Below are 14753 nucleotides of genomic sequence, written 5' to 3'. Positions count from 1 at the left end.
ATTATAGTATAATGTACTATTGCTGCATTCCTCTATAGCTGCTGGTATTCTGCATTGCGCCGCTGTATAATGTACTATATTGCACACCACACTTTTTTTTTACTTCCACCGCGCCAAGCTTGCTCCCGTGAAGGACTACAATCACAATAGAAACTAGTAGTCCATCACTGGAGCCTTTTTTTTTTAATTATCCGATTAACCGATTAATCGAACTTAATAATCGGCCAACTAATCGATTATGAAAATAATCGTTAGCTGCAGCCCTAGTATATTGTAAACTATTGGTTTTCTTTCTTTCTTTTTTTGAAATGATTTTCTTCAACTCTACACATCTCATTCTCATCTGTGGCAAACAGTGCTGCTGATCTCATGCAGCCTCTTTGCAGACACCTCCTGTCTACATGCATGCGTTTCAGTGATGCAGTTTTTCTAAAGGTGACAACAGTGGAACATGTTTGTGCAATTTGCATCAACATGGACTCTTGTAGTCGCCATTGGGAGAGCGTGTGACAGTATGACAGCACATTAGAACAATTAGCAGACACAAACACAGCATTATTACCCTGTAAATGGAAGAGTCTGCTTTAAGACCTTCATGGCAGAATTACAGGTATTGTGTCTTTAAAAGCTGTACATTTAAAAATACTGAAACCCCCCCCCCCCGAATATGGTAGCGCTAGCTATGCATAGACATCTGCTAAAGCAACACTCCAAAACTAATAAGAGATCTGAGATATCCATGTTACATGGCAAACCAAATATCTCATTTAGAAATCAAGAATTTAGAAAAAGGAAGGCCATCAGCTGCTTGTGCCCTATATGTGAAGCCACAAGCAATGACACCGCAAATAGTTTGCTGTGGAGCACCCCAATACAAAGACACCCCAAAGTGCACCACTCCAGAAAGCCTAAGTAACATGTCCATGTTACAGCTCACACTGAACCTATCCAGCATTTGAGAAAAGAATGACTATCCTCTACTTAAGCCCTATATGTAAAGCCACAAGCAATGACACCCCAAATAGTTTACTGTGGAGCATCCCAATACAAAGACACCCCAAAGTGCACCACTCCAGAAAGCCAATCATTTTGTCCAGTCCATTTCTGGAGTTTTGCGTGCAATGTGTCAGATTTGGCTTCTTTGTGTCATACCAATACAAACAAAATAATAAACATGAAAATGCCTAAACGTTTGTAATTGCAGCAATATAAATATATATATATATATTGCAACTAATTATTATTTTCATAATGGATTAGTTTGCCGATTTATTTTTTCGATTTAATCAGATAAAAAAATTAAATAAATGCCATCCTTAATTTAAAATAAAATACAAAAATGCAGTGTTACAGAGTTAACTTCAGAATAAAGGTGCCCATACACCTTACGATTATCGGACGATTTTCGTATGCGATCGACTTTTTAGGCCGATAATCGTATGTGTGCATTGCAGTGTCCAACCGACAGTACTGTACAATCGTACAAAAATGTTTGAAAACTTGGCTAGATCGTACGATTTTCGCAAGGTTGCTGGCGTTTCCGTCCGCCAAAAGTCGTACAATCTACACTGCGTTTGCGCTAACCAAAATATGTCAAATCAATTACCGCATTTCGTCCAGGTGCTTTTCCTTAATTACCGCTAAACTAATCTTGCAATCATCGGGGCATGATGGGGCTGTCGTATAAAACCGTACGACTATTCGATCATTGGACGAAAAGTTTCGTCCGATAATCGTAAGGTGTATGGGCACCTTTAAACTGCATGTTCAATTTTTTGCAATCGCACTGCAATGGAACACACGGAATTGCGGTACCGCGCGTTCCAGTGCGGACTATCAAACTGTGGATGGGAGGCGCGTTTTGGGTACCATTGAAATGAATGGCACTGCAACCCACCTCCTGCAGCAGAAATTGTCAGGCCGAAACTAAAAATAACTTTGTCCCCATCTTTTTCATTTTTTTGGCACTTGAATAGCTTCAGCCAGGGAATGACAGCTGCCAGTGGCAAGATTCCGCAAACAGTAGCTGAATGTACACGCAGCAGGTAGTGGGCTGGTGACAAGCCCACATTGAACCCTGTGATAAAGTGTAATTAAAGCCAATTCTTCTTAGTTTTGGATAGAGAAAAGAATTGACAAAACCCTTGTCAGGGTTTTTTAAGTCTGTTTGCGGCCTGTGTTCTCTTCAGGAGTTTTTCCTTTTCTTCCAGTCCAAGAGATACAACAAGGAGTAAGATGAAATTGTACTTCAAAGTGAGGAAAAATGTGCTCTTCGGAAATTGTCATTGGAACAAGTGTCATCATTGTTAGATTTCATCTCTATACCAGTTGTAATGGCTGTAAAATGTTGGATTTCCCATCACTTTCTTCTTCTACCATCTCAATTTGTCCTGGTGACCATTATCACAAGGACATATTGAGATTGTAAATCTTCCCAGTGGAGTCACCAGAACAATAAAAACGTGATAGGGGTTTTAACACCTCTCCACTCTATTTAAAGCTAGAAAAAAAAGTTTTGGATTGAGTTACACTTTGATGTAAAACAGTTACTTCAAAATACAGATTTAGGCCCGGTGCAGACCTGAGCGATCCGGGACGCGCATCCCAGGATCGCATAGTCCTGCACAATTGCAGACAGTGACTGCTACGTGGCCCCATTGATTTCAATGAGGTACATCCGAGCTTGAATCGCAGCAAAAAGGTACATGTATCTTTTTTTAAAGATGCACGGCGCTCGGCTGTTTTAGCTGCGATCGTGTTCAGATGAATCACGGCGGGAAACCGTGCGATCTACCCGGGGCGACTGGGGTGCCATTAGTAAATAATGGCACCCACAGCGCAATCGTAGGTGATGGATTGCCAAGTGGTATAGTGCACGATTGCCGCACGGTCACAGATCAGCCGGGTGTGCATCGTCCCTTAATGCTATCTTAACCCCCATGGACTCCCATGAAAATGTTATTAAAACAAGACTTATTGGTCATTACAGGATGCTGGATTTATTCGCTAGCATCCTGGAGCAAGTTGTTTTCTTTCTATACCTGTTGCATAATAGCCTTATCACTGTGACATACCCCACAATAATCTGCCAGACAGTTCTTGGAAAATCTACTAATACTTACAGTATTTATTAGGTTCCTTAGGGATTCATTGATGACTCACATATTATCTGGCTATTTCCAGTTCACGTTTTTTTATTACATTTCATAGGTTTGTCTATTCCTGCATGGTGGTAGGTAAGTAGCTTGAGATGGGTTTATTGTAGAGCCTCATTAAACCTGACTTTTGTTGCTGCTAAACTTGTTATCACTCAGTGATTACTCAGTGATCTCTTTTACAGATCATTAACAAATCAGCGTGCTAGCCAGCAGTGACTTTTATAGCTTCAGAATGTCTCCTGGTCCCAGACAGGGGTTCACCAGAGGCAGTACTACCCAGACTAAAGCAGACTTGATTTAAGGTCTACAGATTACAGTACCAAATCCCTGATCCTATATTTTGTATGGCTTTATTTACTTCAAGCTTAACTTTAGGCAAATATAGAATGCACATATTAATGCAGCTCTGGATTCATTAATTCATCATTTAGATGTGTGTGAGCTGTAAGCCATAACCATCACAATTATGACAAATCACGGCTTGAACTATCTTGCTTTGCATGTAATGAGTCTATCTCATATATTAGCTTCACCATTTAAGTTGCATTAGTGAAATAAATGAACTTTTGCACGATATTCTAATTTTTCGAGTTTCACCTGTGTGTATATTTTATTTTTACAAACAAGCAGTGTGGGTACCCAAATTTGACTTGGTATCAGCCTCTTGTATTCTCCTGCATAGCAGAGCTCAGACTGGGAGAGAGAAGTTGCACAATTACCTAGTGAGTTGTGCTTTATTGCTCCTGTGCTAACAATAAATATGCTAATAGGAAAAGAGAGCAGAGTAATGGAGCGGCAAACTCATCTGTTTTTTTTATTCTTTTTACTGTCCAGTCACTATATATTTTGACAAGAAAAAGCGGCGAGGAGGCAGCACATTTACAGGGTTATTCACAAAAGGGTGAAGAGTTTGGAGAAGGCAGGAGAAGTGAACAATCTAGGACAACATAGCTGAAATGGAAAGTGAGCTGAATTGGACAATTTTCTCAAGTCAGCTATTTTGGCCTAGATTGTTCACTTCTCCTGCCTTCTCCAAACCCTTTACCCTTTAGTGAATAACCCTGCTAGTATATTCTCTTGCTTGATTTTTATACGTACAGGGCTTGGGTGTCTAATTCTTAAATCTAGATCTGTGTCAACTACAAATAATCGTGCATCTCAGATGAGCTTGAGAAATCTATCAACGTTCTCTACTTCTCTTCAAACAGCATGTACCTTATATGAAAGTGGGCTGTAAGCTGCTCTATATGCATTATGTTATTTAGTTCATTGACCCATTCCCTAATCCTGAGGAACATTTGGTGACCTCCAAAACCGAGGGATTATTGCCCTTGCTGCTTCTAGTATAGGACATGCTAGCCCCCTTTTCAATCCTGTCACAGGACCAGTGAGCATTGATAGAAGTGCCACCTCTGGAGTTTCTAAAAGGCATAATCCCGTCAGATGACTTCCAACCTCGAGAACGGTTTTGCAGTACAGTTTTAGTAACTGACATGACCACCAAATATGTAACATTGTCCCCTCTTCTGCTCCGCATCTCCAGCACATCTTGGATACTTGTGGTTTATTTTATGCACTACTGTTGGGCATCTATACCATCTTATTAATATTTTGACGTTTCTATCCTGTGTTTTAGCCACCATGCTTGATTTTTAAAGTTAGACAAGACATATATTTAGCTTTTTCCTGGAGTCCAGCTTTAACATACAATATGGAGGTTCTCACACTTTTTTGGATAACAATATGATAAAAGCTAGAATTCCCTCTTTAAATGCTTTTACATTATATATCTCACTGTACCTTCCAGAAAAAATAAATAGTAAACATAGGGTTGTAAAATAAATTACCTTGTAAAGGCTTACTTTTTTTTTGGCTGTGGAAATGCAGTTTCCAGTAGTTTTGCAAAGCAGAGTGACCATAACGCTCTGTGTGAAAGAAGCAGTCTCTCTGCAGTGGTCTCACCTACCACCCCACTGAGTTAGAGCTAGATCCTTCTAGTTAATAGGGAGCATATGCTGTGACATTTGGAGAGCTCCTGCAGTGACTCAGCAGGGGTGGGACTGCTGCAGTGAGACTGGTGTTCTTGCACAATGTCCTTTAGCCCATAGCCTAGCCAAAGAACTTTGCAATGCCACTGGTGACCATTTCCAAAACCAAAATATTAAGCCTTTACAAGGCGATTATTTTCAGAACCCTGGGTTTATTCTTTCTGGAATGTACAGCAAGGCTTTAACGGTTTAGTGTTGCACAGCTATTATCTGTGCCTTCTAAGCAGGGCCGGCCTTAGTGCCCGCGGGCGCACAGTAAAGATGATCTCCGACTCCTGATTCCGCCTGTGGACTGGCCTGCCAGAGTGCCAGTACTTTGTCCAGTTTTAAAGATGGCCGCCGAGCTGTCGCGGCGGCCATCTTAATGAGTCATTCATAGACTGCCAGTGACACTGTCACTGCTGTGCTGCCTGGCTGAGCCGACAGGTAAACTGCCAAGCGCCCGCACGGAGGGGCGCCGCGCCCGGGGCAATTATTAATGAGTTTTTTTTTACTGAATCTGTGCCGGTCGCCAGGCGCCCATGTTGCTATGGCGCCCTGTGCGACCGCACAGCCCGCACACCCCTAAGGCCGGCCCTGCTTCTAAGTAAAATCAGGTAAAAATATAAGGCATCAGTAGCTTGAATACTGCTTTTTGATTTTATGTAGAAATCATACACAATAACTGCATCACAATGACAGCTTGTTAAATGGTGGGGTTAAATGACTGGTAGACTTGTTGAGTTTAATTTCCTTACACACATCAATAGCTTTTTTCACAAACTGGGGAAATTACATGTTACAATAGGAGAGTTGAGATGAACTGCGTTTGTGACTTGCTCCTGTCTGTGTTCTCATAATGTGAAGCCATCAGCATGCCAGGAAAGAAAGCCAGCCACAAAGATGTCAGAGGAACACCTACTGCAAACAATAGCACCTCTAGGGGATAAATGTTAAAACTGATTTCAGATGTCACTGCTTTAGCCTGGTGTGATACGACAATACAATGTATATTATGGGATTTCAGCTTACCCCTGAGAAGTGAATCATATTGGACCCAAAGCACTTTGCTATGATCCCAGTGTGTCTTATTCCTTTGTACAGTCGCATCGTATCGTATTGTAATGTAGTAAGATGAAAAATAAAACCTTTTTTTTTTTTTTTTATTGACTAAAGGGTAATAGAGCAGTATGACATAGAAAATTGCCTTGTTGATTGGAGTTGTTCTGTTTAAGCTTGTCTAAAACCAGACTTAAAGGAGAACTATGGGGCAACCTTTTTTGCCCATAGTTCTCCTCAGGGGCACAGGAGGACATTTACTGTGTCCGGTGACACAAAACTCAGCATATAGCGGGCTATTGCCCACTATAAGCTGTAAACGCAGGGCCGATCCACAGCTGGGATGGATCCCGACAATAATGTCGACATCCACCCCGCTGGCTGATTTAAAAGCTGGCTGTACCTCTCTAGAAGCAGAGCCAGTTGTGCTCGCCCCCTTCCTCATTCGTTCCTCCAGAGAGCACTGGAGGATCGGAGAGGGCAGGGGGGAATCCCTGCGGGGAGCGGTGAATGACAGTCACTGCTCTCTGCAGGGAGAGGATGGGGAAGTCAACAATTGGCGATGTGTGTTCGCTCACTTACCGATCTGTGACAGCTCCTTTGGCACAGGTCGGCTTGAATTATGGGGATGAGTGTCTTTCACTCGCTCCTTAATGCTCCTTTAAAAAAAAATAGCCATAACATACAGTATATCTTCCTGGAGAATGAAATGCAATTGCTCCTCCAAAATTCTCGCAAGCTATTCAGATGCTTGCTTCTTCATGAACTAAGACAGATGCTGTCTGATAAATGACTTAACACAGAAGATCTCTGGCTATTGTAATGAGAGCAGAGTAATAACTTATCTAGGATGCTGATTGTTTCTATTTAGCAAAGCAAATGGAAAATGTCTATTGATTGTGAGCCATGCCGTTTACTTTACTGATTCTTACACAAGAAAACATCAACTGTCTACTGTTGTTTGTAACGGTGCTCAACAGCCAGTGGTTTCTATCCCCATTTAACATTTAGCCTCATACATAAAAATGTCTGAAGAAAGGTGGGAAAACATAGCAACCAGTTAGAGTCTCTCTTTCATTCCATCATACTGTACTTGAATCATAAAACTAAGAATCTGATTGGTTGTTGTCAACAGGATTATTGTTTCTTATTGTCGGCTCGACACATAAGTATTAAATACTTTTTTTTCAAGGAACCATATTTTCTATTTACCTGCCCCATGTCCACATTGCAGTTCTCCTCTGCTTTATCAAGCTACTGCCTTTGGAATCTTTTGTATTTGACACTTCTGGGTCTGTCTGATGCCTGCCCCCACTCTGCACTCCAGTTCCTCCTGCCAATCCCTACATCATTATAGTACACAGTAGGGCCATAGGGGCCAGCAGTAGAAACCACAGAGCACAGAAGGTGACCAGGTATCTGACACACCTGTAAGTGTGAACACTGAATGGTCCTCCAGTAGCAGTCTCTCTGGAACAATGGGGAGAACAGTGACACAGGCAATGAGACAAGTACATATTAAAAAGACTCCTTTTAAATGAGGCATTTTTTACTTTTTTATTAACTAGCGACAGAAAACATTTTTTGTGAAAGTTGCTTGTTGTATTTTGCCATTGGTTGAATTATAAGAGTTTTAGGGGTTGCAGCAGGACTTCTCTTCGTTCATTGGATGGTCACTAAAGATGTAACTCCTGCGCATGCGCACAAGAGCTATATCGTTTCTGGCACCTGGCTCTGTTCTTGACATGCCGAGAATGAGCTGGGATGTAAACTGCACAATACATGCGCTGTACATTGTACACCGGAAAGGAAAAAGAGACTTTGCATGTTTATTTTCCAAAAGAAAAACAAACTCCTTGCAGTTTTTCACAGCAGGTCTTTAGTTCCGCTTCAAGGTAGGCTACAGCTGCTTTTACATTGCAGGGCTGAATCATGAACATTGAAGCAAAGGAGACGGGTACATTTGCGCATGGAAACCAGTCACAGCTCACGTTGTACCAGTACAGGGGCGAGAACAAAACCCTGATTGGATACTAAAGTAATTACTAGTGGCTTTGCTGTGCCTTCGCCACTATGTTTTAGTGACTTATTGGATATCTCCTATTTCTTTTTCATGACAATTAATTTGCTCTTGGTCCATCTTGGAAGACATACAGCAGGGTTATTGAATTAAAAAATTCACGTAAAGTGGACTCAACAGCATTCAACAAGCCATCTACTACCATAAAAGCAGCTAATCAAGAATGAAATAATTTAATTCCAAAACATGTTATCAGTGGTTGGAATAAATCTCTTTTACAGGCAATGCAAGGGAAATCTATTTTTGACATTAGAAAAACATGCAGTTCTCAGGCATTTTACCATGACTATACAAGATGATGCTTTTTAACTCCTACTATGCTGACATGATTTGACAGATAAATGATTAACCCATTGTCTAAGAATGAGCATCACAGCAGCAGCTTTGATAAATACATTTCCAGTGGTTCTCTTTTACTGTTTAAAAATAATAAATGCTGTAGCGTCAATATACAGCCAGTTACTCTGAAGTCTGAATTTGCTGCACTATATAACATTTGTATTGTTTAATAGTTAGTGCGTGCTTGTACAGGTTTATAAATTTAGTAGTTCTTTAATGCAGTAGTAGTAGCCCTCCAGAACACTAAGGCCCCGTTCACATATAGCGACTTCGCGCATTTTTGCCGCGTGATATCGCGAGAAGTCGCCGGCCAATGCTATTCAATGGAGCTGTCTTAACTCCATGTCGCTCGTCGCGGTCGCAAGTCGCTTCTACCGGACCCTTTTTTCGGCGGATTTTGCGCGATTTTGCTTTTTTTCTATGGAGCCCGGAGAAGGTCGCGCTACCGTCGCTGGATCGTCGCTGGAACGTCGCCCCGGAAGTCGCGCTATCCCGGCCGCTGCAAAGGTATGTCGCTACATGTGAACGGATGTATACCTTCAGATATTTGTGTGGCATAAAGCTCTAAATCTACTCTTAAAATGTTTGAGGGCCCAGAGGGACCTCAGAAAATTAGTTATATACGTCAGAAACCAGGCCTAGGTAGAATCCCTGGAATCCTTCGTAATACAAATAACTTATTCTTGGTGAATCCCAAAGCTTGCAATGATGTTTAAAGCCCAAATAAAAAGTTTAAGTGCCGCACGGTATTGCATTATAACCTTTCGAGACACAGTGCACGTCGCATTTACTGATCCTTATAATTAATTGCCTAATACAAGTAACTAGAAATTTCACTCACACTGAACTTGACCCTTGCTTTTAAATCCGTGTGCAAATCAGAACGTCATTGTCCCCTAGTAACACTACAAGTACAGACATCTACAGGGATTTCCAGCAGAAAAGAGAAGCATTTTACCCCTCACAGCAAAACTGTCATTGATAGCACTACCTACAAGTTGTCAGCAGTGACATCTCCTCTGTTTCCTGGCATTACCCTAGTGTACATCAATATCTGTGATATTATTGTAACAATACTTCAACCTATTTATTTGGTTGACATAATACATTAGTCAATATTTAGCAAAAAAACATCCTTCCACACCCCAGGGAAATTATTTTTACATCATTACAATCTTCATTATTGCATTAATAACAGATTTTATTTAACGTTAAATTTATAGAAAAAAAACAATTATAAAGCCCTTGCTGGTATCCCATGCATGGTATTGTGTTGGTATGTTTTTGTAAACAAATTGGCTGCTTTTAGTTATTCTGCAGCAAAACAATCAATGTTCATGATATTATAATGCCCCTCGTGAGGGGATTGATTCATTCCTTATGTTTAAATGCACATAGAATATGCACACGTTAGCTGCGCACAATGCTGCTTGCCATTTGGATCATTGTAACGTCACAAGCATGTTCCCCTGGGATGTTCCACTGGGGTCAGCTTCTAAGCTTTGCCTGGGTGCAGTGTCACACATCTGTATGAATGGCATCACTCGAGAGCTGGCAGTCTCTGCTTGGATGCTTTTAACATCTTCATTAAAATTTTAAATGGGGGAAGGAAAGTCTCTGGTTATCACGCCAAACGCATAAAACCCGGCTTTCAGATTGAGTAAAGCACACTGCTCACCGGCTCTCTGTCTGTCTGCTGCTTGTGTCCCTCCCTTGTGCTCGCAGCTACACCGGTTTCTAAATTAAAGACGTCACATTTAACACATTCCTCTGAGACCTTGTAACTAACTATTAGTGTTTTACTCATTTTATTTCAAGGTAATTATACACATAAAATAATTTAATTCCCTTTGCTCCATCATTTGAATCGTGCATCATAAAACCCAATTTGCTAAATTTATTTGGTATTTATTCATTACACCTGAACCTCCAGACACCACTTTTTTGGAACAAACTATCCATACAAAACATTCAGTGTCACTCACTTATTTGTTCACACCACTAAAATACTATAATCTTTGTTCTTGTTACATCTCTTTAGTTGTCAGTATTATGCAAACATCGGTTAGTATACAAAGCCCATAGAATGATTTTAATCACATCAAACAAAAATAAATAACGTAATAAGCTTAGAACACTAGGAAGGTCTCTGTTCCAAGTTTTTATTACAGTACACAATGTGATTTTGTGGTGGAGATGTTACTATCTCACAGAGACAAAATTACTTAGGGAACAGAGTCTGTGCTTACTTTGTACAGTTTAGCAAATCCAATAAGCTGGAAGCTATTCATACAGTATGTCTAAATGAGCTCAATAAGTTAGCAACACACACACACTCACACTGCTTTGAAACCACACTCTCGTTGCAAGGGCAAGTTTTCTGTTTCCATTGCCTCAGGCTTATCCGAAACTAACATGTCAAAGTATGAAAATAAAACTTACCCTAAAGGATGTGGATTGCAGTTCATTTGTCTTGTTTCTGACAGCCGGTGCAACGATGTTGCAGGTAAGCAGTGAGTTCTCACAATGGCTCCTGCACATTCACTCTCTTTCTTGTTTCTCAGCATCCAACTCCTTGTAGTTGCACATTCTCTGCCTGATTTAAAGCTTTTTTAATTGTCTTTATTTTGCTTCCAGAGTTGCCTGTCAAGAATCTTGTGCAAAAGAGATTTCCCTGCTGTTAGCAGTGTCTTAAATCCATTGTCTTTCACAAGGAAATCCAGATATGTAGGTGTTGTTATGATAAAAAGGATAAGCACTGACCCCACATAATCACGTTCAGGACACATTAAAATTTCAATAAAAACATAATGCTCCTGGAATGTGCAGCTTCCCTTGTCTAATTCTCCTTAATTCTAGCTTACCAAGTAAATACCAGGTCAGTGTGGATAAAATGTGGAGCCATCAGTTCTAGCAAGAAATTGGTTACAAGGAGAAAATGCATTTGTCACAAGATTGATGTCATTGTCAGATTTCTGAGCACAGTTCTTCTTGAACTTTTCCCACATTCTTCAAGGTTTCCTACCCTGGTGCTTGATGTACCTCTCAGGCACAGATGATGTGCTTCCTCTTGTTTCCTTTCTTTCTTGGAAGTGCACAGTGTACATGGGCAAATCCCTGAAAAGCAACAACAGTCCTGACAGCAGCAATGTGGACAGCACCAGGCGGAAGGCACAGACAAGTGCATTACAGAAGCTATTCACCGTGAGGATTCAGTGATAGGCTGTCGCTTCCATACATAATAAACCAACTAATTACTTTTCCTGATGGACAGCAGCTTACGAACGTTGCAGGAGCGAGCAGCTGATACGAGGTCTGTTAGGTGCTGTATGATTGAGCAGCCTTTCCATGGAGACGTGCACACAGCAGGAGGCTGGAACTCTCCCATGCCACCAGGTAGCCTGTGCACAAGTCATTTTGACACCCACTCAAGTGTTTTTGCCTGTGAGGTGGAGGAAGGTCATATGTAGGCTTGTTTCACACTGAACCATTTTTACAGCCTGTGAGAAGCACAGCATTTCTCCAGGCTTGGGCTCTTTAATTTTAAAAGCTGTTCTTTATATGAAGAGCTTGACGAAACATTTTATCATACCATGTGATGTGAAATATTTACATACTGCAATAATTTCTTCCTAGTCGAGATAACATTAATAATGAAAGCGAACACTGTATGTTACAGCTTTCTTTAACAGTATAACAAAGCAGTCCATTTCATTTGCAACCTGTTTAAAGGAAAGATTTGAATTTTTTTTTTTGTAGTTATTGATGTGTCACTTGCAATATTGTCTTTATTTCCTTTGCTAATGTCTAATAATGTCTGACCCAGTTTGGACAACTGTATATTGCTTGTGCCCTCTCTAACTTTTACTTTTTCCGTGCAAAAAATATCAGAAATCGCGATTTTAATGCAACCAATTTAAAATAGATCAGTCAGCAGTGGCAGGAGGAGGGAAAACGAGTTACACAATTTATAGGAGAGGGGGGCAGATTCTGAAGCAGAAATGTATTCATTTTACCTGCCTGTGGTATAAGTTGTTTTGAGCTGTTTTTGTTTATTAATTTGTTTAATGTCCAGAAGTGTGACAGCAGACTGCATGTTTCACAGTAATACAATAATTATAAAATCAGACATTAGGGGAGGAAATTGTGAATCGCTAAAATTATCAGTAAACTGTATGTGTCTGGATTTCACTTACCTAATTAGTGCCCATAAAGAAAAGCGAAAGGCATATATTATACTAGCTATAATTAAAACGTTAACATGTCTACTATTTAATATTCACACTCCAGCAGTCAACACAAATATGTTCAAGGAAATGTTGCCCATGCATGTACAGTATAGCCCTGCTAAATCATTATAACTGGCTTACTGTACTTTTACTCTCTCTCTCTCTCCCTCTCTCTCCTCCCCCTTCCCCCCGCAGGGCAAATAATGTAAATATTACTCTCAATACTATGAATATATTTGATGTGCAGTAGATACCCTAGCTTATTCGAGGGCAAGACGTTAGCATCCACCACCCCTTGCAAAGGATAGCATTTTTGAGAGCTACGCAACTGGCCCGGGCATGTGAAGCCCTGAATACATCGGTTGGATGACCAATTTCTTAATGGTGGTCACAAATGCTGGCATTCATATGTAATGACATTATCAGTAAATCAAAACGATTAGAAATATTACCGCTATTGTACTAGTGTATACGTGCACTCATCCCCTTATTCATACACTGGATGACCATTTATGTTACTAGGTGAAGCCTGTAATTTCAAGCATGGAAAATGCCTGTTGACAGAAAGAGTAAAGTGGGGTGCTCAGGAAGCAATTCTGGCATATATACAGCACCCCAAAATCTGGGTGTTAGAGTAAAATAAGCTGAATGGTTCGGTTGGTTTTAAGAGCTTGGATCATGGGAGAAATGGCACTCAAAAATCAGTGCTGGATGCTGTTCTAGCTTGTCTAAGCAACTTTATTTTATGAACAGGTACCCCAAGTTGGTGTCTCATTAGAAATGGATTGAAGTACTACCTTTTTTAAAATGCTTTTTATTTTTTACTTCAGCTTAAACAAATGCTTTCTGTGCTACTATTTTATGTGTTTCCACAGAGTTTCCGTTTATTCAAAGCACATACACTGAACCTTGAAGAAAAGTAATTAGGCATTGTAAGCAGGTATACATATTCAGGAGAGTAAAGCAATATGATATGTCTATTTAGTTTGGCTCTGAATTAACATTTTATTAAATTCTAAGTTGAGCTCTGGGTGAGTTTTTTATGGTGTAGTGAACTAAATACAAACTACTGTTGTAGAGTACCAATGTAAAGAGAGCTCAAGCATACAAACGCAGAAGACCATTTTCCAATAAGGCTACTCTTTTAAGTGTTATATGGTGTAGAGGAAGGACATATTGTTTTTTAGATGCTGTCACATATGTTGGTTGAGACACAGGTGATGAGGGGGCTTCCCTTGCACCTCTCGTCTGACACCCCTGGAAGTGATGACAGGGAACATGTGGATGCAGAGTGACATGAGTGCCGTGTTGTGGGCTGGATCTGCACAGAGGTTGGGTGCGTGGATTTGGATGACCAGGGATGTGCAATTCATATCGCCCGACGCACGGGGCATGCAGTTCCGGGCGCGGGCGATATAGTTCTGTGCTGTGCTAGAACTCCTGTATTGTAGGGCGACAGGTTAAATAAAAAGAACCTGTCACCACTGAATGTATCACACATGGGCTTGTTAGCTCCTGTGTGATAACAATAAAATTAAGTGAAAAAAAAGTGTACAAAATAATTTAAAAAAAGTAAAAAATAATAACATAAATAATAATTTAGAAATAAATCAATTAAAAAAATGAAGTGGTAAAAAATAAATGCATGTGTAGGGCATTGTGCATGTAAACTGAGTGCTGCCCCCATTCCACTGTGTGCCATATTGTGGTAGCTGGGCAGCAGCGCTCTCTAACATGCACAATGCACATTAAAAGGTTAGTTCACTTTACCAAGTCATTTTTAGAAAATTGAATTACCTGCTCAAATCTGGTCAACTCTCCCCCACTGTTAAATACATTCAAATATCTGAAGCGGCGCTAT

At 40.4% G+C, this 14753-nt stretch overlaps 2 protein-coding genes across 2 annotated transcripts in view; one reads left to right on the top strand and one right to left on the bottom strand.

The window, feature by feature from the left end:
• The window catches only part of CHRM5 (cholinergic receptor muscarinic 5), a 175476-nt gene extending 163422 nt beyond the window's left edge, over positions 1 to 12054 (bottom strand). The window contains exon 1 of the mRNA XM_018554203.1: positions 11106 to 12054. The gene's annotated coding sequence lies outside the window, so the exon portion shown is untranslated. The remainder of the gene's footprint in view (positions 1 to 11105) is intronic.
• Positions 1 to 14753, top strand: part of AVEN (apoptosis and caspase activation inhibitor) — a 477699-nt gene that overhangs the window by 152503 nt on the left and 310443 nt on the right. The window lies entirely within an intron of this gene.

The sequence above is a fragment of the Nanorana parkeri genome, unplaced genomic scaffold (genome assembly GCF_000935625.1).
Source record: "Nanorana parkeri isolate BGI_ZX_2015 unplaced genomic scaffold, ASM93562v1 scaffold146, whole genome shotgun sequence".
NCBI lineage: Eukaryota > Metazoa > Chordata > Amphibia > Anura > Dicroglossidae > Nanorana > Nanorana parkeri.
The sequence above is the reverse complement of the archived record's forward strand: the minus strand, read 5'-3'. Positions and strand labels throughout refer to the sequence as shown.